Raw genomic sequence first — 22,897 nt, forward strand, 5'->3', positions numbered from 1 at the left:
GTTATATAAGTAGGTTGCTGAAAGCATAAATATGCACCAAGGCAGTTCACTTCTCACCATGATTGTGGGATGTAACACTTTCAATGTGCTTCTTTGACACAACACCATCAAACTGTATCTAACCTTAAAAAGGATAGGTCTTATTGACAAATCCAATAGCCCAACCAATATTTGACAATGTACTTGACATATCATTGAGTGTCTGTCTATCTATTGTCACTGCAGCACTTTCCAGGACCAGCACTTTCCCAAGCATATGGTATGCCAACCACAACTGCGAGAAACCTGGGTGTGGTCTAGACAACCAACTGTCATTCTCAGCGAACGTCGCAGCAGTCGCACATTCCTGCAGATTCCTCCTCCACAACATCAGGATGATTCGATTATCTGTGCTGTATCCTCACGGAGGATACAGCACAGATAATCATTCAGGCTCTAGTCATCTCTCGTTTGGACTAGTGCAACTCCCTTCTTGCCGGTGCCCCAGTAGTGACCATAAGGCCTCTGGAGCTTATTCAGAAAGCAGCAGTCCGCCTGGTGTTCAACCGTCCCAAATTCTCCCCCACAACTCCCCTTCTTATGTCTCGACACTGGCTCCCGGTAGCCATCAAGTTCAAGACTCTAGTGCTTGCCTACCAGGCAGTAAATGGGATAGCCCCATCTTATCTCCAGGACATGATCAAGCCATATGTCCCTGCCCGACCCCTCCAATCTGCCCCCTCTAGGCGACTGTCCACCCCATCACTCAGAGCCCCTGAGCTGAAACTATATATATAATCCTCACCAAGCACTGCCCTACTAATCGCACTTAGCCGCCAACCCCCCCAGAAAAAAAATGTTAACGATAAAATGAATGTACGTATGTATACAGTTCTGAGATGGCTATTAGGTTTATTGGTCACTTCTGACTGCTGATTACTGGTACTTTGGATCTTCGGTGACTGAATTGCACTTTTTGTAAGTCGCTTTTGATAAAAGCGTCTGCCAAATGCCTGTAATGTAATGCAGGACACCTCATAAAAAAAAAAGACTTTTCAGGGAAAGGTTGAACCTCAGCCAAGGCAAATGAAGAACTGCAGCACAAAAGGAAAAAAAAAGAACCAGAGACAGCTGAGTTAACAAGGTTGGCCTGAGGCTCCAGACATCTAGTAGACAGGGAGTTTGAATTTGAACAGCGAGTAAGAGGAAAAGAATAGCAGCAGAATACTCGGCTGAGTGCAGTATATTATCTGTATAAATAAGTACATAATTAGATAAATAGAATGAGTTTTGAAAGGAAAGGGAAAAGAGATAAAAAGACATGTTCAAGCAGGTTGGAATGGCTGAAGAAAAGTGTCAGGGGTAGGGTGTGATAAAACGGTATCAGCCAGAGTAAAAGGAAACAATGGTGTGACTAGCAATCTTGTATGGTTTTTGAGTCAGCGGCACTGAAGATAAGACAGGAATAGGACATGGAGGTAGCGGAGATGAAAATCTTGCAGTATTAACTAGGAGTGATGAAGATGGATGTGTTCAGGAAATAGTCTATTAGAGGGACAGCCCATGCTAGATGATTTGGAGATAAAGTCGGAGAGACCAGACTGAGATGGTTTTGGACTTGCACAGAGGAGGGATAGTAAATTTATTGGTACAAGGATGCTAAGGTTAGATTTCCAAGAAGGAGGCCTAGAATAAGACCATAGATAGGGTATGTGGTTGTGCTGAGGAGAACATGTTAGCTGGTGTGAGAGAAGAGGATACAGGAAATAGGGCTGGATGGATGAGGTTGATTCGCTGTGGTGACCCCTGAATGGAGCAGCTGAAACATGGTGACTGGATGCCGTTTTGCTTTGGGGCCTCCCTGTTGTTTCTTTTACAGTGGCTTGGCGGGGCTAAGGAGATGAGGCTGACACACCTGTTCCCCATTTGCATTTAGAGAAGCTTTGAGGCCGATGTCAGTGCTTCGCCGTTCAGTGGTAGATCTGCTCTCCAGCCTCACGACTTTTAGTGCCCCCGAGTGGGAAGATCCTCTGTGCAACTTTCTGAATGGCATGTTCCCACCACTGTGTTCCTGCCAGATCCACCCATCATCTGCCTTCAATGTTAAATTACACCCTTTTTCAAGTTCCTGTTTTCCCTGCTTGCTTTTGGATCCACAATTACCCCCTTCATGACAGATAAAAAAAAATCACAATTTCAAATGCAATAGAACAAATATGATTATTTTTTATTATTTTGAAAGATTAGGTATGATCTACACAAGGCACGTACAGTAAATACTTGTATTTTGAGCCAGTCATTACAGCCACAAGGTAATGTAAGCATGTTAGGGCCCAAACTTGCTGTTTAAATTTGGAATAAGAAAGAAATAAGATTGTCTCTTTTTTTTTAAACTGTATTTGAAGGTCAGGAACAATCTTGGAATGTTTCCAATCAGTGATTATCCCATTGGCCCGTTAAATGGCAACTTTGCTGCTAGCGATGTGTTTCTGAATCATCACCTTTATTTTTAAATCACTTCAAAAATCAGGGGCTAGAACAGGAATGTGTAAACCCTGTGTACCCTGTGTAAAGTGCTTTGAAACTACATGATGATGAAAGCACAATCTAAGTGTAGACCATCTCCTCTTATATCATTTTATTCTGAATTTATTTTTTGCTTTTTGTCAACCACATGGTTAAAAATGGATCATGGCTTGATTTCTACTGGGGGGCCTTTCTGTGTCATTTTATGAGGGTTCCCTCCGGGTTCTCCGGGTTCTTCCCACAGTCCAAAAATATGCAGGAGGTTCTACCTCCTTCAACCTCGGAGGTTGATTGAAATACGATTGTAATACTCGGAGGTTGATTGAAAAATTGCCCATAAGTGTGAATGAGTGAGTGAAAGCTTGTTTGTCTAAATGTGGCCCTGCTATCGACTGGTGACCAGTCTAGGGTGTATCCCGCCTCTTGCCCAATGACAGTTGGGATAGGCTCGAGCATCCCCGTGACCCTGACTGCAGGATAAGAAGTAGATAATGGATGGATGGAGTTTAGGAATGTAGTGAAAGTGGCTATGAGGTTATTTGGTCTGGGAGAAGAGGGTTGGATGTAGGAAGATAATTTGTTGTGGTGACCTTCTTCATCTCCAAATTAACATCATGAGATCATCAGAATATCAAGATGAGAACATCAAGTCATGTTTAATTTTGTCATCACTGATGAAGTTAAAAAAGGTGGTCCTAATACTCAGGATTACAATTAGTAATATTGTTCTACTTTAAAGGAGGGGTGGTCACCTTTCAGCTGTAGCTGCATTAATCCCAAGTACATTTACACTCAGGGTCAATACTACAAATTTGTTGTCTGTCATATAGGACTCAGGATGTTCTTGGCACTACATACTATGTGAATTTGAGACCTATTGCTGATAAAATTCCCAAGATCCCTCTGGTGAATCACTTGAATGCTCTAGCTAAGCCATGTGAAATGGCATGCCTTCCTTAGGAATCTCAAAACTCTCCCCTGAGAAATACAGTAAATTTACAGCAGCGATAGAGAAGTGTCAACTATAAGATAATTCACATTTTACTGTATATCCACCTGTAAAAATCCATCTTTTGCGTTTGCATATAAATTGTGTCATCTTGCAATGTGTTTTTTCACAGTAACTCTTTTAAAATGAAAATCTGTGTTTCCTCCTCTTATCCTGAGCAATTTAAGTTCCACCCGGACCTTACATCAAAATTCTCCCAAAGTCTGTTAATTTATTGATACTCAGCATATCCAATTGTAAGTGTCAAATAGCATTTCAATAATCAGGTTAAATTGATTTCCCTTTTTACCTTTTTTGTTTAATCTTTTGTATTTCCAAATGTATATGAAACTGAAAGGCAGTCATAAAGACCAGATAGATACATGTTGTGGTCTATCATTTTGTGTGGTTTTTTTTTATGCATGCATGAATGTTTTTATTTATTGTGATTAATTAATCAATTTATTTACTGTAACTCACATTGTGCAAGTATTGGTTTTGACAGAATAAGTTGTAATAATAGCAGAGAATAGGTGAAAAACAAATCACCTTTTTAGTGACAGGGTCCTAATCAGGGTCCTAATCAATCAAACAGTTAACAGTAGCTAATACTTCATTATCTTTATTAAAGATGATGTAAAACAATGTCACCCAGTAACCAGTTATTGTGCCAACAGGTTCAGATATTTGTATTTTTCACGGATGAGGGATAAGAGCACAGCTGTACCATCTCACAAATTTCTTGGTTATATTACAAGCTAACAGTCACAATGAGGCATATTGTGTATATCTTTAATTTTAATGAGCTCAGGGTGTCCATAGCTGAGTGACGACTCAGTTACAGAGCTCAGAATGAAAAAAATGCTGAATATGCACAAGTTTTATCAGTTGAGGAGTATAGTGTTACGCTTTCCCCCAGGAGCACAGACGCAGGTTAGTAGATTTGCAGGTTGGTTTAATGTTTTCTCAATCTGGACCATTTCCATACAAAGAAGAGTCTATGACAACATAAACTCCTTCTTCAAACGCTTGACCTTTCAACCTGCTACTCCCCCTTCAGTATTGATCCCAGGTGTCCACTTTCTTGCATCTCTTTGACTATGTCCAAACCGCCTATCAGGTCTCCCTTTACATACAGCTGGGGATAGGTGGGCCAATTTTAGTAGGTCTTTAGACACTGACGCACTCTTCGTCCTTGAGGATATCGAAGGTGTCATAATCCACTCCAGTGCCATTCAAAATCCCCACAATCTGCCTGCTAAAGCCACATTTCACTTCCTCTTTATTGCCCCTCAAGAAAAGCATGACTGGGCTCTTGTTGATGAGGGTCTTCAGCCGGTGCTCCGAGGTTTCGGCCTTTGGGCAGGTGTTCTCCACCTCCCCTGTCTCTGCAAGCTCCTTCACAATGTCCAATCCTCCCACCAATTCTCCATTTGCGTATAGCTGAGGATAGGTGGGCCAGTTGGAGTACATCTTCAGCCCCTGGTGTACTTCCTCGTCGAACAATATGTCAAAGCTGCTGAACTGAATGCTGTGTTCCTTCAGCAGGGCCACTATCTGCCTGCTAAAGCCACAGCTGGGCTCCTGCAGTGTACCCTTCATGAAGAGCATGCACGGCGCTGCGTTGATCAGCTTGTTCAACTGCTGGTTCAGGTCGGTGGGGGAACTTTCCCCGGTCCCACCCAAACTTCCGCTCACCGCCAACCGCTGCACCTATTTGGTGAGCGTGGGCCCCGTCTAGCCGGTCCACTTTCTCACCCCCTTGAAGAAAATGAACGTGGGTACCGATGCGATCTTGTACTTCTGTGAGACCTCCGGCACCGCTTCCGCTTCCAGCTTCCAAACGTGACGTTCGCATGTTCCTTGGCAAGTTCAGCCATTGCTTCATTCATGATGCCGCATTGTGGTGCCCAAGCCGCGTGGAAATGTACCACAGTCAGGCATTTTCCAGCCACGGCGAGGATTTCTTCAAACTGTGACTGCGCTCCTGGGGGAAAGCGGAACAGATGACCAGACCAGCCTACAAACTCTCCAGCACCTCAGCCTCCCCAGTTCATCCATGCTGCTCTGGTGGCCAGCCTGGCCACTTACTCCGGCTCCCCAGAAAGCTGTAAGGGCTTTCTTCTCCAATGTACGCTGATGTTCGAGATGCAGCCCGCTCGGTTCCCCACGGAGAGGTCCAAAATTGCCTACATCATCTCCCTCCTGTTGGGCAGAGCACTCCAGTAGGCGGAGGCAATTTGGAATTCCCCGGGCACGGTGACAGAAATGGCTCAGCACTTCATGGAACAATTCAAGGAAATCTTCAGCATTCCAGAGGGTGATTCGTCCCTTCAGGCCCGGCTTTACGCCCTCTGCCAGGGAAAACAGCCCATCACGGAGTATGCCTTCGTAACCCCAACTGGTCACTGGGAGTACAAGGTCATGCCATATGGCCTAGCCAATGCCCCTTCCGTGTTCCAAGACTTCATGAATGAAATATTCCGAGACTTCCTCCTGAAATTTGTGGTCGTTTACACAGATGACATCCAGATCCACTCCCCAGATCTGTCCAGCCACATTCGCCACGTCACCCAGGTTCTCACCAGGCTTTGGGAACACCAGCTGTTTCTCAAGGCAGAGAAATGCCTGTTTCATCAGTCCACAGTCCAGTTCCTCGGCTACAACCTCCATCCTCAGGGAGTGAGTATGGATGTAGACAAGGTCAGTGCCGTCCACTCGTGGCCTCAACCTCAGATCATCAAGCAACTCCAGAGGTTTCTGGGGATGGCCAATTTCTACCGATGGTTCATTGAAAACTTCAGCCGACTAGCTACGCAGCTCACCTCCCTGTTGCGCAGCAAACCAAAACACCTGCTATGGAATCCAGCCGCTACACAAGCCTTCGCGGATCTCAAGAAGGCCTTCACGACCACTCCTCTGCTGTGCCACCCTGACCCAGATCTTCCCTTCATGGTGGAGGTCGACGTTTCGACTCCTGGGGTGGGAGCCGTCCTGTCCAACCACATGGAAAGCTGGCCTGTCTCCAGCCCTGTGCTTTCGAAAAAGATGAGTTCCACAGAGAGCAATTATGATATTGGGAATAGAGAGCTCCTGGCCATCAAGCTGGCTTTGGAAGAGTGGCGCCACTGGCTTGAGGGAGCAAAATACCCTTTCACTGTGCTCACTGACCACAAGAACCTGCGTCTGTGCTCCTGGGGGAAAGCGCAACATATATTAGTTAGTCCTCAGAAAATGTAGGTTGTTTGTTTTGCTTTTTACACTGTGACAATGTGTGTTCACTTGTGTGTGCATGAGCATGCCTTTGTTGTCACAGGTAACTTAGACTTGGTTAAACTACAAAGCCTAGAAGTTGTATGGCTGCGTCCTGCAAAACAGAATAGGGGCATATAGAAAAGGCGAACTAAGACTTACATTTTCCACCAAGATTTCCTGGTTATTCCTTAATTATCACACCCACTACCACTTTTTCACTTTGTTAATGTATGTATCTTAAGGGCAGAGATACCCTAATGTTGTTTTCATGTTATTGATATTCATATACCAAATTTTAGCTTACAAATTGCTTTCAGCTGGATAAAAATTTTCATTTTATCAACCGTTTTGTCAAATTATCAACCATCAATGGGTGATGTATTTCTGTTGTTCAAAACACTGAACAGACCTTATATAAATGCAACAAAAGCAGAAACAAAATGGCCAGAAATGGCAAAATTACAAGAAGAAATAAACTTGTTGAAACGCTTGAGTGTTGCACAAATACGTTGACAAAAATAAGTCTGATTACAGGTTAATAAAGAATACGATTTTTGATTTTTGTTATGATGAAAGCTCTTGGACAAGAGGTGAAATGTCATCAAGAGAAAAGAAAAGCAAATAATGAGTCAAGTCGCTCTCAGCAATTGCGCCTTGGGTAAAAAATGACCTTCGGGGTACTCTGATATCCTTAAATGTTAATGAATTAATTTGGAGAGAGTTCTCAAAAGTGACTAAAGCGTTCAATGACACCTCAAAGATACCAGTATTGGATGAATGCCAAATGTTTTCTTACACAACCATACTGGGGAGGATCCCACAGCTACTTTGTGCAGCCCAACCAATAGCGTGGTTGGCCTGCACACAGAGTGGGAACTTTCAGGATGAAATTAACTTTTCAATCATGGCCAGGTAATAAATCAAAGCCAGTCAAGAGATGAATGAAAACATTCTGCCCATTGAGAATGATGTGACCCAAGGAACATACATGACACCATTAGTCTAATGTCACTTAGGAAAGTAGGTGAATCTTATTTGAAAAAAGCTGATAAGAAATGTCATGACAACCCCAAATAACAAGCAATACAGATCCTGAGCACACAACTCACAGGAGAGTAACAAATGATTCTATAATAAGGTAAACAGAATATCTCAATAGGAAAAAGATCAAGCATGGACCTCACAAAAACTGAAAATGAGCAAATTACCAATTTAAGAATCTCTAGATACTAAGAAACAACTTGAGAATTTCCGTAAGCAAAATACTAAGGCTAACTGGCCAAAAAAGATGTGCTGAAAAATACAGTCTTCTTTTTCTTCTTTCAGCTTTTCCCTTCAGGGGTCACCACAGTGGATCTACTTTCTCCATCTAACCCTATGCTCTGTATCCTCCTCTCTTACACCAACTGCCTTCAAATCCTCTCTCACTATGTCAATATATCTTCTCTTTGGTCTTCCTCGAGACCTACTGCCTGGCAGCTCCAATTCCAGCATCCATCGACCAATATATTCTCTATCCCTCCTCTGTACATGACCAAACCATCTCAGTCTGGCCTCTCTGACCCTCTCTCCAAAACATCTAACATGTGCTGTTCCTCTGATAGACTCATTCCTGATCCTTTCCATCCTGGTCACTCCAAAAGAAAACCTCAACATCTTCATCTCTGCAACCTCTAGTTCTGCCTGCTGTCTTTTGGTCATTGTAACAGTTTCTAGGCCATACAGTATCGCTGGTCTCACCACTGTCTTGTACACCTTGCCTTTTATTCTGGCCGATAGTCTTCTATCACACTTCTATCACACTTCTATCACACTCACTCTATCACACTGACCCATTCCAACCTGATTTGACCCGTCTCTTCACCTCTTTTCCACACTCTCCGTTGCTCTGGACTGTTGACCCCAAGTACCTGAAATCCTCCAGCTTCTTGATCTCCACTCCCTGTAGCCTCACCGTTACACCCAAGTTCCTCTCATTCACACACATATATTCTGTCTTGCTGCGACTATTTTTCATCCCTCTCCTTTCCAGAGCATATCTCCACCTCTCTAGATTGTCCTCTACCTGTTTTCTGCTCTCACTGCAGATCGCAATGTCATCCACAAACATCATGGTCCATGGAGATTCCTGTCAAACCTCATCTGTCAGCCTGTCCATCACCATTGCGAACAAGAAGGGGCTCTGAGCTGATTCCTGATGGAGTGCCACCTCAACCTGAACTTCTCTGTTACCCCAACAGCACACCGTACCACTGTCTCAAAGCTACCACACATGCCCTGCACCAGTTTAACATACTTCTCTGCCACTCCAGACTTCCTCATACAATACCAGAGCTCCTCTCTTGGCATGCTTTTTCTAGGTCTACAAAAACACCATGCAGCTCCCTCTGGCCTTCATGTACTTCTCTATTAGCTTTCTCAACGCAAATACTGCATCTGTAGTACTCTTTCTAGGCGTGAGGCCAAACTGCTGTTCACAAATTCCGACTTTTGCTCTCTGTCTAGTTTCCAATACACTTTCCCATAATTTCATTGTATGGCTCATCAACTTTATCCCTCTATAGTTGCCGCTATTCTGCACATCCCCTTTATTCTTAAAAATAGGCACCATCACACTTCTTCTCCATTCTTCTGGCATCGTCTCAGTCTCTAAGATCCTGTTGAATAAACTAGTCAGAAAATCTACCGTTGCCTCTCCTAGACACTTCCACACTTCCACAGGTATATCATAAGGACCAACTGCTTTTCCATTCTTTATTCTCTTCAATGCCTTGCTCACTTCACTTTTACTAATTTGTTCTCCTTTGTGGTCTACAATAGTCACGTCTTCTACCCTTGCCTCTCTTTCATTTTCCACTTTCATCAGCTCTTCAAAGTACTCTTTCCATCTTCCCATCACTCTTCTAGCATCTGTCAATACATTTCCCTCTCTGTCCTTAATCCCCCGGGCCTGCTATACATCATTTCCATCATTATCTCTCTGTTTCGCCAACCTGTATAGATCATTCTCTCCCTCCTTACTGTCCAGCCGAGCATACAGGTCATCGTACAGTCTTTCTTTTCCCTTTTACCTCTATCTTTACCTTATGTTATATCTCCCTATACTCCCGTCTGTTCTCTTCATTCCTCTCAGTATCCCACTTCTTCTTTGCTAACCTCTTTCTCTGTGTATACTCCTGCACTTCCTCATTCCACCACCAAGTCTCCTTATCTACTTTCCTTCCAGAAGACACACCAAGTACACTTCTACCTGTCTCCCTGATAACACTAGCTGTAGTTGTCCAATCATCTGGAGGCTCACCCTGACCACCCAGACCCTTTCTCAACTCCCCCCTGAAAACCATACAACACTCCTTCCTTTTCAGCTTCCACCACTTTTTCCTTTGCTCTGCCTTTATCCTCTTGATCTTCCTTGTCACCAGAGTCATCCTACAAACCACCATCCCATGAAGTCTGGCTACACTCTCATCTACAATTACTTTGCAGTTACTGATCTCTTTCAGGTGACTTCGTCTATACAAGATGTAGTCTACCTGCATACTCCTACCTCCGTTCTTATAAGTTACCCTATGGTCCTGTTTTTTTCTGGAAAAGAGTGTTCACTACAGCAATTTCCATCCTTTTTCCAAAATCTACCACCATCTGTCCCTCTGCATTCCTATCCTGTATACCAAATCCGGCCATCACTTCTTCATTCCCTCTATTGCCTTCATCAACATGTCCATTGAAGTCTGGACCAAATACCACTCTCTCATTTCTGGGAATATTCTGCATCATTTCATCTAACTCATTCCAGAACTTCTCCTTCCCTTCAAATTCACATCCCGCCTGCGGGGTATAGCCACTAACAACACTGAGCATCACACCTTCAATTTCTAGTTTCAGACTCACAAGTCTATCTGACATTCTTTTCACCTCTGTGACGTTCCTAAGAAACTCCTCATACAAGATAACGGGCACGGGCCATTGCCGCCCTGAGGCTGCATTTCACTCCAAATTACCAAATCCATAACATTTTTCATCCTTTGTGTCACTTCTGAGCAACTCCACCAACTCCGGAGGTAGGAGGTGCACTACTTCCTCTTCTGCGTGGCTGTTTTTTGGACATCTTTGTCCATGCTCTAATAGAGAGGCAGTTGCATAGCAAGAAACAATAACACCGAGAGCGTCCTCCCCTAAAGTCATTTATATTCATCACCTTGGCAACTACCTGGGTGTTCAGTCTTTCTCAGTTGTCTTTCTAAGTTGAAATGTATAAGTTGTGCAATCTTTAAGTTTCCGTGTACTGGCAAACCAGCCTAGAGCGTACACTCATGGCTGTCTGTATGAAAATAACAAGCATGTAAAATGACTGTGTATACTTAAATATATTAGTCACAGGACCGGCTAAACCATATAAAAAAGTGCGACTTACAGTCCGAAAAATACGGTATGTTCATTGTCAAATCTGATCAAGGCAACTGGACTTAATTTCTGTCCTTAAAGAAGTGTCACTCCTTATCCAAGAGACTTCTTCAGTTCTTATAGATTTCAGACTGCAAGGGGTGGGGGAGAGCACCTAAGCTGAAAGGGCTTTGTTATGCTGCTGTATATGAAGCTGTGCAGCAATTTGGCTGAAAGAGCTTATTATGTTGTCTTCTGTGTCATTATGTGGTTGTCGTTTAGTGAGAAAATGTAAGATTTCAGGGAACTCCCCTGAGTTGGAATTGGAATAGGCAGTCAGTTGCCTTTTCAGATTCCATTTCTGGTGAGTTTTAACCCCGACAGTTATGTGTAAGATATTCAAAGGTGGCAGGAGCATTGCAAAGCCCAAAAGGCATCACCCTGAACTGCCACAGACCATGACATATTGAAAAAAAAATATCTTGGGGCATGCCTCTGGTGCCAACTCCACCTGTCAATAGCCACTCCTTAGGTTGAGGGAGCTTATCCAGTAGAAATCAGTGATGTAGTTCTGGGCCTCATCCACCCATGGCTGGGGCTAGGTATTCTTATTGGTGACTCTTTTAGTAGGTGATCAACACAGAAGCACCAAGATTGGTTCTTTTTCTTTATCGGAACAGCTGGACTGGTTGACGGCATTATGGTTCCGGGCTTCCCGATTTCTTTTATCTTCTGTTCAGCTGCAGACCGCTTGGTAAACAGTAGATGGATCATATGGGCTCTGCTATGACATTAGTAGAACCCATATGATCCATCTCCGCCCCTGACATGCTGAACCAGGCTGGTCTTTGTGCAGTCTTCAAACAGCTGCTGTATCCGGCCCACAGTACAGGTCATCAATCACATGCTTGGTCTCTCTGGAAGGCGGCTGAGGCAGTTTGAGCAGTGCTGAGCCGTCAGGGCCTGCAAGGCCTTCTCTGCTGGCCTAAGAAAATATCTGAATCACAGATGTCAATTACATTTTGTCCATGAATACTTATTAAATAATTCCCTTGGTTGTGCTGCTTCCAGACGTGCATTTTCATATTAAAGCATTTAACCAATCACATTTCAGCCATCATGTTATGTTGATGCAGGCAATAGTTAATGAAGGACTGTTCGGAAGGTAAGGTATGAAGGATAGGAGCACAGTGAGGTAGGATTTGGTAAACCTTGCAAAAAGGATGGAAATGGCCAAGCAGCATTTGTCAGGGTGAAGCTTCAGACCAGCCGCTAATATCCTCTGTAGAACTGCAACAGGGCCCCCATAACTGTATGGAAGGAGCTCCCATGGACCAGCACGTTATCTTATTGACCATACACTGGGGAACTGGGATAACTTTCTAGAGCTTATGTTGCTTCATACCAAATCCGGGGCTTCTTTGTGTGAGTGTTTTCGTGAGACTTCAGTGAGTAAAAAAAAAAAAATCTCTGTTGGGAGCTCTGATGAACATGAATGCATATGGCCTCTGGTGCCATTGGTATGCAGCTAAAAGCAGCACAATGGCAACACACATAAAGAAAAAGAAAAAAAAAAAAAAGCCAGTTCATTTTAATAAAGTTTTGAATTTTGCTCAGCAGTAAGCAGAGCCTGGACTGGAATACTAACTGTCTGTGTGTTGGTGAGTGTATGTGTCAGTGAGTGAAAGAGTGGGTAAGAGGAAAGAGAGACAGACTGAATGTCGATCTGTCTCTCTCTCGCCCACTGACGAGAGGGGTAGACAGGCAGAAAAATATAGAGACAGAGGATTCAGACAGGAGAGGGAGCCCCCTTGATACTCCAAGGTTGTGATTTTATCTGCATGTTTGTGCATGTGTGAGCAAGTAATAATAGTGAAAGTGTGTGTTTGAACATGTGTTTGGATTTTTGTTTGATGACAGAGGGGATGTGTGTGGATGCGGTTGTGTGTGTTTTCATGCATGAGTATTTGTGCATGTACAGAGGTAATCACAAATAATCCTAATGTAATGTGTGAGTAAGTAGGTTGCTCAATTCCAAAAGCCCAACTGCTGTCCAGTTGCAGTACAAATCAGTTTTATCCTCGGATAAAAATCATGTACAGTGGGGCAAACAAGTATTTTGTCAACCACTAATTGTGCAAGTTCTCCTACTTAAAAAGATGAGAGGCTCGGAATTTTCATCATAGGTACACTTCAACTATGAAAGACAGAATGAGAAAAAAAAAATCCAGAAAAATCACATGGTCTCATTTTTAAAGAATATATTTGCTAATTAGGGTGGAAAATAAGTATTTAGTCAATACCAAAAGTTCATCTCAATACTTTGTTATACCCTTTGTTGGCAATGACAGAGGTCAAATGTTTTCTGTATGTCTTCAAAAGGTTTTCACACACTGTTACTGGTTTTTGGCCCATTCCTCTAAGATCACCTCTAGAGCAGTGATGTTTTGGGGCCGTTGCTGGGAAACACGGACTCTCAACTACCCTTTGTAGAAAAAAAGCCCCAAAGCATGATGTTTCCACCTTCATGGTTCATAGTAGGTATGGTGTTATTTTGATGCAAGTCAGCATTCTTTCTCCTCCAAACACAAGTTGATTTTTTACCAAAAAGTTCTATTTTGGTTTCGTCAGACCATAGGACATTCTCCCAATCCTCTTCTGAATCATCCAAAAGCACTCTAGCAAACTTCAGACAGGCCCGGACATGTACTGGCTTAAGCAGGGGGTGTCAAGGGTCGCGGGGGCAAGGGAAGGGAACCACACCTTCAAGGCTGAAATCAGGGTCTGAGCTCTTTATTTTAGGCAGGTAGGGTGTCGCTGGCAATTCCCTGGCCCCGAGACAGAGTCGCACAAGGCTGGGTCTCCCCAGACTGGGTCCCAGGGGGAGTTGCAGGCAGGGCGTCTCAGGAAGGCAGGGTTGCAAGACGGGCCCCAGGCAGGAAGGGTCACGGCAGGATCTCAGGAAGGGTCGGGGTCCGGTGGTCCACCAGGGGTCAGGGTCCGAAGGTCCACCAGGGGATCTCACAGGGTCAGGGTCCGAAGGTCCAGAGGGGGCTCTCGCAGGGTCGGGGTCCGAAGGTCCACCAGGGGGGTCTCACATGTCACGGTCCAAAGGGGGCTCTCGCAGGGTCAGGGTCCGGTGGTCCACCAGGGGGTACCGATCTACACTCGGGCTCCAAAGGGGGCTCTCGCAGGGTCGGGGTCCAAAGGTCCACCAGGGGGCTCTCCCAGGGTCAGGTGGTCCCGGTCTACACTCGGGGTCCAGTGGTCCACCAGGGGGTCTCACGGGGTCAGGGTCCGAAGGTCCAGAGGGGGCTCTCCCAGGGTCAGGGTCCAAAGGTCCACCAGGGGGTCTCATGGTCAGGGTCCGAAGGTCCACAGGGGGCTCTCACAGGGTCAGGTGGTCCAGAGGGGGCTCTCACAGGGTCAGGGTCCGGTGGTCCACCAGGGGGGTCCTGGTCTACACTCGGGGTCTGGTGGTCCGCCAGGAGGCCTCACAAGGTCAGGGTTCAACGTTACACCGGCCAGCTGGGTCCAGTCATAACGGGGTTCTCGCCAGGTCCGGATGAACCAGGGGTCACGGGGCTCCACAGTGGTCACGGATGTTGGGCAACCACAATCCCCCAGCGCGTGCCGCTGCCCTTTATAGGGATCTTGATTAGCGTCCACTGCTGCAGCTGGCGCTGATTACGAATTTAACCCAGGTGTGACACCCTGACAGGGGGACACATCTGGCACTGCAGGATTTGAGTCCCTGCTCACATCGTGTGTAACTGATGGTAGCCTTTGTTACTTTGGTCCCAGCTCTCTGCAGGTCATTCACTAGGTCCCCCTGTGTGGCTCTGGGATTTTTGTTCACTATTCTTGTGATCATTTTGATCCCACAGGGAGAGATCTTGCGTAAAGCCCCAGATCGAGGGAGACTTTCAGTGGTCTTGTATGTCTTCCATTTTCTTATGATTGCTCCAACAGTTGATTTCTTCACACCAAGCTGCTTACATATTGCAGATTCAGTCTTCCCAGCCCAGTGAAGGTCTACAATTTTGTTTCTGGTGTCCTTTGACAGCTCTTTGGTTGGTTGCCCTGAGTTGGTTGAGGAAGAAGATACGATAAGATATTGCTTTATGACCCCCATAGGGGAAATTCGTTTTGAACTGCAGCGCAACAATAAAAATATTGATAATAGAGAAATGGAGTAGGAGTTATCTTGAAGGAGGAGTTTGTTAGGTGAAAAGAATGTCTAATAGACTTATGAGTCTGAAACTAGAAATTAAAGTTCTAATGCTCAGTGACGTTGGTGGCCATGCCTCGGAGGTGGGATGTGAGTTTGAGGAGAAGGAGAAGTTCTGGAATGAGTTAGATGAAGTGATGCAGAATATCCCCAGAGATGAGAGAGTGGTGCAGACTTCAAAGGGCATGTTGGTGCAGGCAATAGAGATGATGAAGAAGCGATGGGCAGATTTGGTATACAGGATAGGAACACAGAAGGACAGATGGTGGTAGATTTTGCAAAAATTATAGAAATGGCCGCAGTGAACACCTTTTTCCAGAAAAGACAGGAACATAGGGTAACTTATAAGAGCAGAGTCAGGAGCACACAGGTAGACTACATCTTATATACACGAGGTAACCTGAAAGAGATCAGTGTCTGCAAAGTAGTTGCAGGTGAGAGTGTAGCCAGAAAAGAGAGATAATGATGGAAAGGATGTACAACAGGTCTGGGTGACCAAGGACAGAGAGGGAAATGTATTGACAGATAGTAGAGGAGTGATGGGAAGATAGAAAGAGTACTTTGAAGAGCTGATGAATGTGGACAATGAAAGAAAGGCAAGAGTAGAAGAGGTGACTATTGTAGACCACAAAGTAGCAGAGATTAGTAAAAGTGAAGTGAGGAAGGCTTTGAAGAGTGGAAAGGCTGTTGGTCCTGATGATATGGCTGTGGAGGTGTCCAGGCAAGGAGAGGAGCTCTGGTATTGCATGAGGAAGTCTGCAGTGGAAGAGAAGTATGTTTAACTGGTGCAGGACGTGTATGCTAGCTGTGAGACAGCTAGCATACACGTCGTCTCCCTGGTCTTCGCAGAGCACATGCGGTGCGGTGTGCTGTAGAGCTAACAGAGAAGTTCAAGTTGGAGGTGGGACTTCTTCAGGAATCAGCTCTGAGCCGCTTCTTGTTCGCAATTATGATGGACAGGCTGACAGATGAGGTTAGAAATGAATCTACATGGACCATGATGTTTGCAGATGACATTGTGATCTGTAGTGAGAGCAGAAAACAGGTAAAGGAAAATCTAGAGAGGTGGAGGTATGCTCGGGAAAGGGGAGGAAAGAAGGTCAGTCGCAGCAAGACAGAGTATATGTGTGTGAATGAGAGGAACCTGGGTAGAACGGTGAGGCTACAGGGAGTGGAGATCAAGAGGTTGGAGGATTTCATGTACTTGGGGTCAACAGTCCAGAGCAATGGAAAGTTTGGAAAAGAGGTGAAGAGACGGGTTCATGCAGGTTGGAGAAAAGTGTCAGGGGTACTGTGTGATAGAAGATGATCAGCCAGAATGAAAGGAGAGGTGTACAAAATTTTGCTGAGATCAGCGATACTGTATGGCCTAGAAACAGTTACAATGACAAAAAGACAGGAGGCAGAGGTAGGTGTCGCAGAGATGAAGATAAGAACAACTTTATTAATCCCGAAGGAAATTGTTGTGCCAGAGTTACAGAAAATATAACAGTAATAAATTATAAAAAGAAAAGGCAGAATTAGAAATAAAAATAAACCATAAACTATAGAAGTGTCTCAGTGAAACTATAAAGTGTCTAAGAAAACAAGTGATAAAAACTATAAGTGTCTTAGTAACAAGTGAGGTAAGGAGTGCACAATAGTAAGATAAAAAGGAAAAATTGCACAGTGTAGCTGTTATGAAATGAAGTATTGCACAGGTCTGCATATTGCACAGTGAAATGAAATATATGGTTGCCGGCGGCTGAATGGAGAGGAATTAAAAAGTCTGTTCCACTCTTTTCACTCTCCTGATGAGCTTGTTGAGTCTGTTAGCGTCAGCTGTCTTGAGCCTGCTGCCCCAGCACACAACAGCGTAGAAGATGATGCTGGACACCACCGAGTGGTAGAACATCTGCAGCATGGTCCTGCAGACATTGAAAGATCTGAGCCTCCTGAGGAAGAACAGGCGGCTCTGACCCTTCTTGAAGATGGCGTTGGTGTCAACAGTCCAGTCCATTGTCCAAGTGGACACCCAGGTACTTATAACTGTCCACAATGTCCACCTCTGTACCCCTGATGGTGACTGGGGTTGGATGGGTCCTCTGTTTCCTGAAATCCACCACCAGCTCCTTTGTCTTTGTGACATTGAGCTGGAGGTGGTTCAGTCCACACCACTCCACAAACCTGTCCACCACGCTCCTGTACTCCTCCTCCTTGCCTCCGTTGATGCAGCCCACGATGGCAGAGTCATCTGAGAATTTCTGCAGGTGGCAGGACTGCGAGGAGAACCTGAAGTCTGAGGTGTAGAGCGTGAACAGGAAGGGAGACAGGACTGTCCCCTGCGGCGCCCCTGTGCTGCTCACAATGCTGTCTGATGCGATGTTCCCCAGCCTCACGTACTGCGGCCGGCCTGTGAGGTAGTTATTGATCCAGGCCGCGAGTGGAGCATCTACCTGCATGTCCAGAAGCTTCCTGTTCAGCAGGGCAGGTCGAATGGTGTTAAAAGCACTGGAGAAGTCAAAGAACATGACTCTCACAGTGCTTCCTGCCTCCTCTAGGTGTGTGTAGATTCTGTGCAGCAGGAAGATGATGGCGTCTTCCACTCCTATCCGTGGCTGGTATGCGAACTGCAGGGGGTCCAGCGAAGGTCTGACGACTGTGCGAAGGTGCCTCAGGACGAGCCTCTCCAGCGACTTCATGACGTGTGATGTCAGGGCCACTGGTCTGTAGTCGCTGTGTGTGCTGGGATGCTTCACCTTGGGCACTGGAACCAGGCATGAGGTTTTCCACCGGTCGGGGACAACCGTCTGGGTCAGGCTCAGGTTGAAGAGATGTGAGAAGATCCCACACAGCTGAGAGGCACATCCTTTCATCACTCTGGGGCTAAGGCCGTCAGGGCCAGCAGCTTTCCTGGGACGAAGGCGGCTGAACTCCCTTCTCACCTCCTCAGCGGTGAAGGCGACAGGAGGGGGTGGAGAGAGTCCCATTGGGGGGCAGGGGGGCTGAGGTGTTAACGAGACATCGTCCAGGGAAGCAGAAGAGGTGCGTGGGGGAGGGGGAAAGCTCCCTAAAGTGAGGGGTGAGGGCACAGGGGAAGGAAAGTCCTGAGAGGAGCTGGGCGGAGGGTGGGCGGAGGCACCTTCATCAAATCTGTTAAAAAACAGGTTAAGTTCGTTTGCCTCCTGCAGGTCTCCAACCATCATCTGGCTTCCTTGTTTTCCATGGCCAGTGATGGTTTTCAACCCACTCCACACCTCCTTCATGTTGTTCTGCTGGAGTTTGCTCTCCAGCTTCCTCCTGTAACTGTCCTTTCCCTCTGCGATCTTCTCCCTCAGCTCAGTCTGCACCTTCTTCAGTTCCTCTATGTCTCCACTCCTGAATGCCGCCTTCTTCCTGTTCAGCGTGTCCTTAATGTCCTTAGTCTCCCAGGGTTTGCTGTTTGAGAAACAACGCACAGTCTTGGTGGGGATGATGTTGTCCGTGCAGAAGTTGACATTGTCAGTTATGCAGTCAGAGAGTTTTCCGATGTCGTCTCCCTGGTCTTCGCAGAGCACATCTCAGTCCGTCGTCTCGAAGCATCCCTGAAGAGTCAGTTCTGCCTCCTGTGACCACCTCCGGACAGTTCTAGTGATCACAGGTTGCCGCTGGACTTCAGGAACATAGCGAGGCTTCAAGTGGACCAGATTGTGGTCTGATCTGCCCAGAGCAGGGAGAGCTGTGCAGCTGTATGCATCCTTGGCATTGACATACAGCAGGTCAAGAGTTTTATTGTCTCTTGTCTTGCAGTCCACAAACTGTTTGAAAGTGGGCAGAGATGATGACAGGGTGGCGTGGTTGAAATCCCCAGAGATGGCTATGAAGGCACTGGGGTGCCGGATCTGGAGTCTCGCGACCGCAGAGCTGATGACGTCATTAGCCCGCGGTGCATCGGCAGACGGTGGGATGTAAACAGTGATGATGATGGCGTGGGAAAACTCTCTGTGCAGATAGTATGGCCGGAGACTCACCGCCAACAGTTCGATGTCCGGGCAGCAAACACGCTCCTTCACCATAACGTTTCCGGGGTTGCACCACTTGTTGTTTACAAACACAGCGACACCCCCTCCTTTCTTCTTGCCGCTGCCGGCACAACTCCTGTCCCCTCGCACCAACTGAAAGCCAGGTAAACTCACCACAGAGTCCGGTATGTTGTTGTTCAGCCACGTTTCTGTGAAGCACAACACCGAGGCCTCACGAAACACACCGTCGCTCCGTGTGAGTGCTGTTAGCTCCTCCAACTTGTTGCCCAGTGATCACACATTTCCCATCACAATGGAGGGGAGATACGGTCTGTATCTCCCCTTCCTCACCCACTGTCTCCTCCCGGCCCAGCGCCAGAAGTGAAGCAAAAAGTAAAAAGACAAAGATGCTAAGGTTCTCTTTGGGAGTAACCAGGATGGATAGGATCAGGAATGAGGCTAGCAGAGGAACACTACATGTTAGATGTTTTGGAGAGAAGGACAGAGAAGCCAGACTGAGATTCTGTCATGTATAGAGGGACAGTGAATATATTGGTAGATGGATGCTGGAACTGGAGATGCCAGTCAGGAGGTCTCAAGGAAGACCATCGAGAAGATCTATGGACATAGTGAGAGAGGATATGAAGGTAGTTGGTGTGTGAGAGAGGAGGAGGATACAGAGAAGAGGAGGATACAGAGAATAGAGTTAGATGGAGAAGGTTGATTTGCTGTGGTGACCCCCGAAGGGAAAAGCCGATAGGAGAGGCAGGAGAAAAAATATTGTAATAAAATGACTGCAATTTCCAATGTTTTCCAGTGAGATACATTGATTAATTAAGTTTAGTACCTATGCTGGTTTCCCTGCACACACAACTGTGTGTGCATGTGGGGCCACTTACAGAGACACACAATCATTATTTCTCTTTTATATCTCCAGGGAATATGGAGTAATCTCTTGACCTAATGCATGTTTTTTTGTCATTTGGATGAAGCAGAAGTATCCAGAGGGAACGTATGCTGGCACAGGTAAAACGTGCAAACAAAACTAAAAAAACACAGTCAGCCACTGGAATGAACTGAGGATTCCTTTTAGATGAGAGTGCTGACCATTTTACCATCATACCGTCCAAATCTAAGTGTGTTCAAAAATAAACACAATATGTTTGTTTTCATATCAAAGGTCACAAGTTGCTCACCAAGTTATCTTATCCCAAAAAAATGAAATTTGGACTATGAAAGATTATTTCTTTTCACTTTTGACCAAAGGAGCAAAGCAATATAAATAAATTATGCTGTTTTTGTGTTTTATTGAAACATCGCTGTTCTTGACGTGTTATTTTTTATTCATTTGGCTCCATTTATTCCCTGCGTAATTTTCTCTCACTCTCGCCCATGGGTGGCAAGACAAAATATGCTTCTGTAAGAGTTTCCTCGTCAGACCTCCTGCATAGTGACTGCTGTTTGTCCCAGCATGCCGCATTCAAAACAGTTTTAGTTTTAGTTTTTGTTTTAGTTTAATCTTGCCCCGGGCCTGCCTCTGAATAGTCACACATTAACCCGGTAACTTGCTGAAAGGCCTATGTAATGGCCCGCTTAATGAGGAGACTAATAAATAAGTGGATGTTCAAAGAACTTAAATATTTATTTTTTAAATGGGAGAAACAGATAAGATAAGGTGACACATGAGGTAATGGTCTTAAGTGCAATATTTGGCAGGTATACTGTGAGAGAAAAAAAAAAACTTTCTTACATAACTTATCTCATACAATTGAAGTGAATTTATGACAATTTAGTTATGCCATCATATTAAAATCATACCATAAAGAATTGCTAGAGTGAATAAACCATTCAATCAATTTCCTATAAATTGCCCTGGGTGAAAGGAATTCAGACATGTTTTTTTCATGTTATGAGCCTTCTTTGATTAAGCCCCACTTGTTTAACTGAGTCTGTTTTAACCTTCTCTTTTATTTGCTGATTTGGTTCCTCACTGTAAGGGATAGGAACCGTCTGAACAGCATTGTAAAAATGCTCAGTTGGAATCAAATTTGTTCTGTGCTGAATAGGACCAGAGCCAACAGGATGCCAGACCCCAGTCACCCGATGTCTTCTGAGTACAGGCAGGACCAACTGATACAAACATTCATTTGTAACAGAAACTTTTGGTTGAATTAAACTCCCACCTGACTCCCCCTGTCAAAAAAAGATAAGCTACAATGTAGACATTACAACTGTATACTGTGAACTATACAAAATTGCGACATAAAATAGTTATGTTTTACAACTAACACTTAATTATACAAGTCCTTTCATTAAAGTTTGCACGTCATTAAATTTGAAATATAGAATAAGGGCTGCAACTTGGACTGTTTTTTCAACATCAACACAAAAACCTAAAAATGAAACGTTTTTTCTTTTCTACAAATTTTTGAAGTATCCAGTTTTCATTTTAATAACCTTTTAAGCAAGAAGTTGAGGACATGTCACTTTTTGTCAATGCATTTCTGGGGTAATCCAAGGGCATTCAAAATACCAGCTGAGGGACTTAGATCCCATAGCATGACCTTTGTCCTCATCAAGTCCTCTTCCCAGCAGGATGTGTCCAGAACATCACACCAGGGAGATGTTTAGGAACGTACACCAGGGAGATGTTTAGGAGACTTCCTGACTAATGCCCGAGCCACTTGAAGGGCTCATCTTTATGCTGAAATAACAGCCTGACTCTGAGATCCTCCCAGATGGCCGAGCTTCTTATCCTCTCTCTAGGGGAGAGTCCATACATCCGGCAGAAGGAACTGGTTTCAGCTCCTTGCACCCTGGATGACCACCTAAATCTCACAACCATGAGTGAGGGTAGGAACATAGATTGACAAGTAAATTGTGAATCCTTTCTTTTGGCTCTGCTCCTCCTCACCATATTATATCAATACAGAGTCTGCATCACAGCAGACACCACCCCACTCTGCCTGTTGATCTCTTGCTCTATCTCTCCTTCACTTAATAATACCCCAAGATACCCTCCACTTGGGGCAAGTCTCATCCCCAAGTCAATCTATCCTTTCCTGCCTGGTGACTATTGTCTCAAATTAGGGGGTGTTTTATTTTCATTGGAGCCATTTCACACCTGGGAGTGAAGTGCTGAGATCACAGTTGAATGAAGCCAACAGAACCACAGTATCTGCAAAAGGCAGAGATGCAATCCTGAAGCCTCTAAACCAGATACTCTCACTACCCGGTTGTGCCTAGAAGGTCTCTTCATAAAGGTTTTTAACAAAATTTGTAACAAAGGGCAGCCCTGACAACCCTCACTGAAAATGAATCCAACTAACTGCCAACAATACAGACCACACTAGTCCTACAAGGACTGAACAGCCTGTATTAGAGGACTTGGCACCCCATACACCCAGAGCTATCCTTTCTGTTAAAAGGCCTTCTCAGAGTCCACAAAGACTGGCTGGACAAATTCCATGGCTCCCTTTAGGACACTGCTATGGGTGTAGAGCTGGTTCACTCTTCCATAACCAGGACAAAGCATTGCCATCCCTTAGCTAATCA

General features: G+C 45.1%; 1 pseudogene; it reads right to left on the minus strand.

The window, feature by feature from the left end:
- Positions 1–4,408: 4,408 nt before the first annotated feature.
- Positions 4,409–22,897, minus strand: part of LOC147237289 (glutaredoxin 3-like) — a 94,341-nt pseudogene continuing 75,852 nt past the window's right edge.

This window comes from Fistularia commersonii, chromosome 1 (assembly GCF_037954325.1).
Source record: "Fistularia commersonii isolate RoL2024-O1a breed Wild chromosome 1, RoL_Fcom_v1.0, whole genome shotgun sequence".
NCBI lineage: Eukaryota > Metazoa > Chordata > Actinopteri > Syngnathiformes > Fistulariidae > Fistularia > Fistularia commersonii.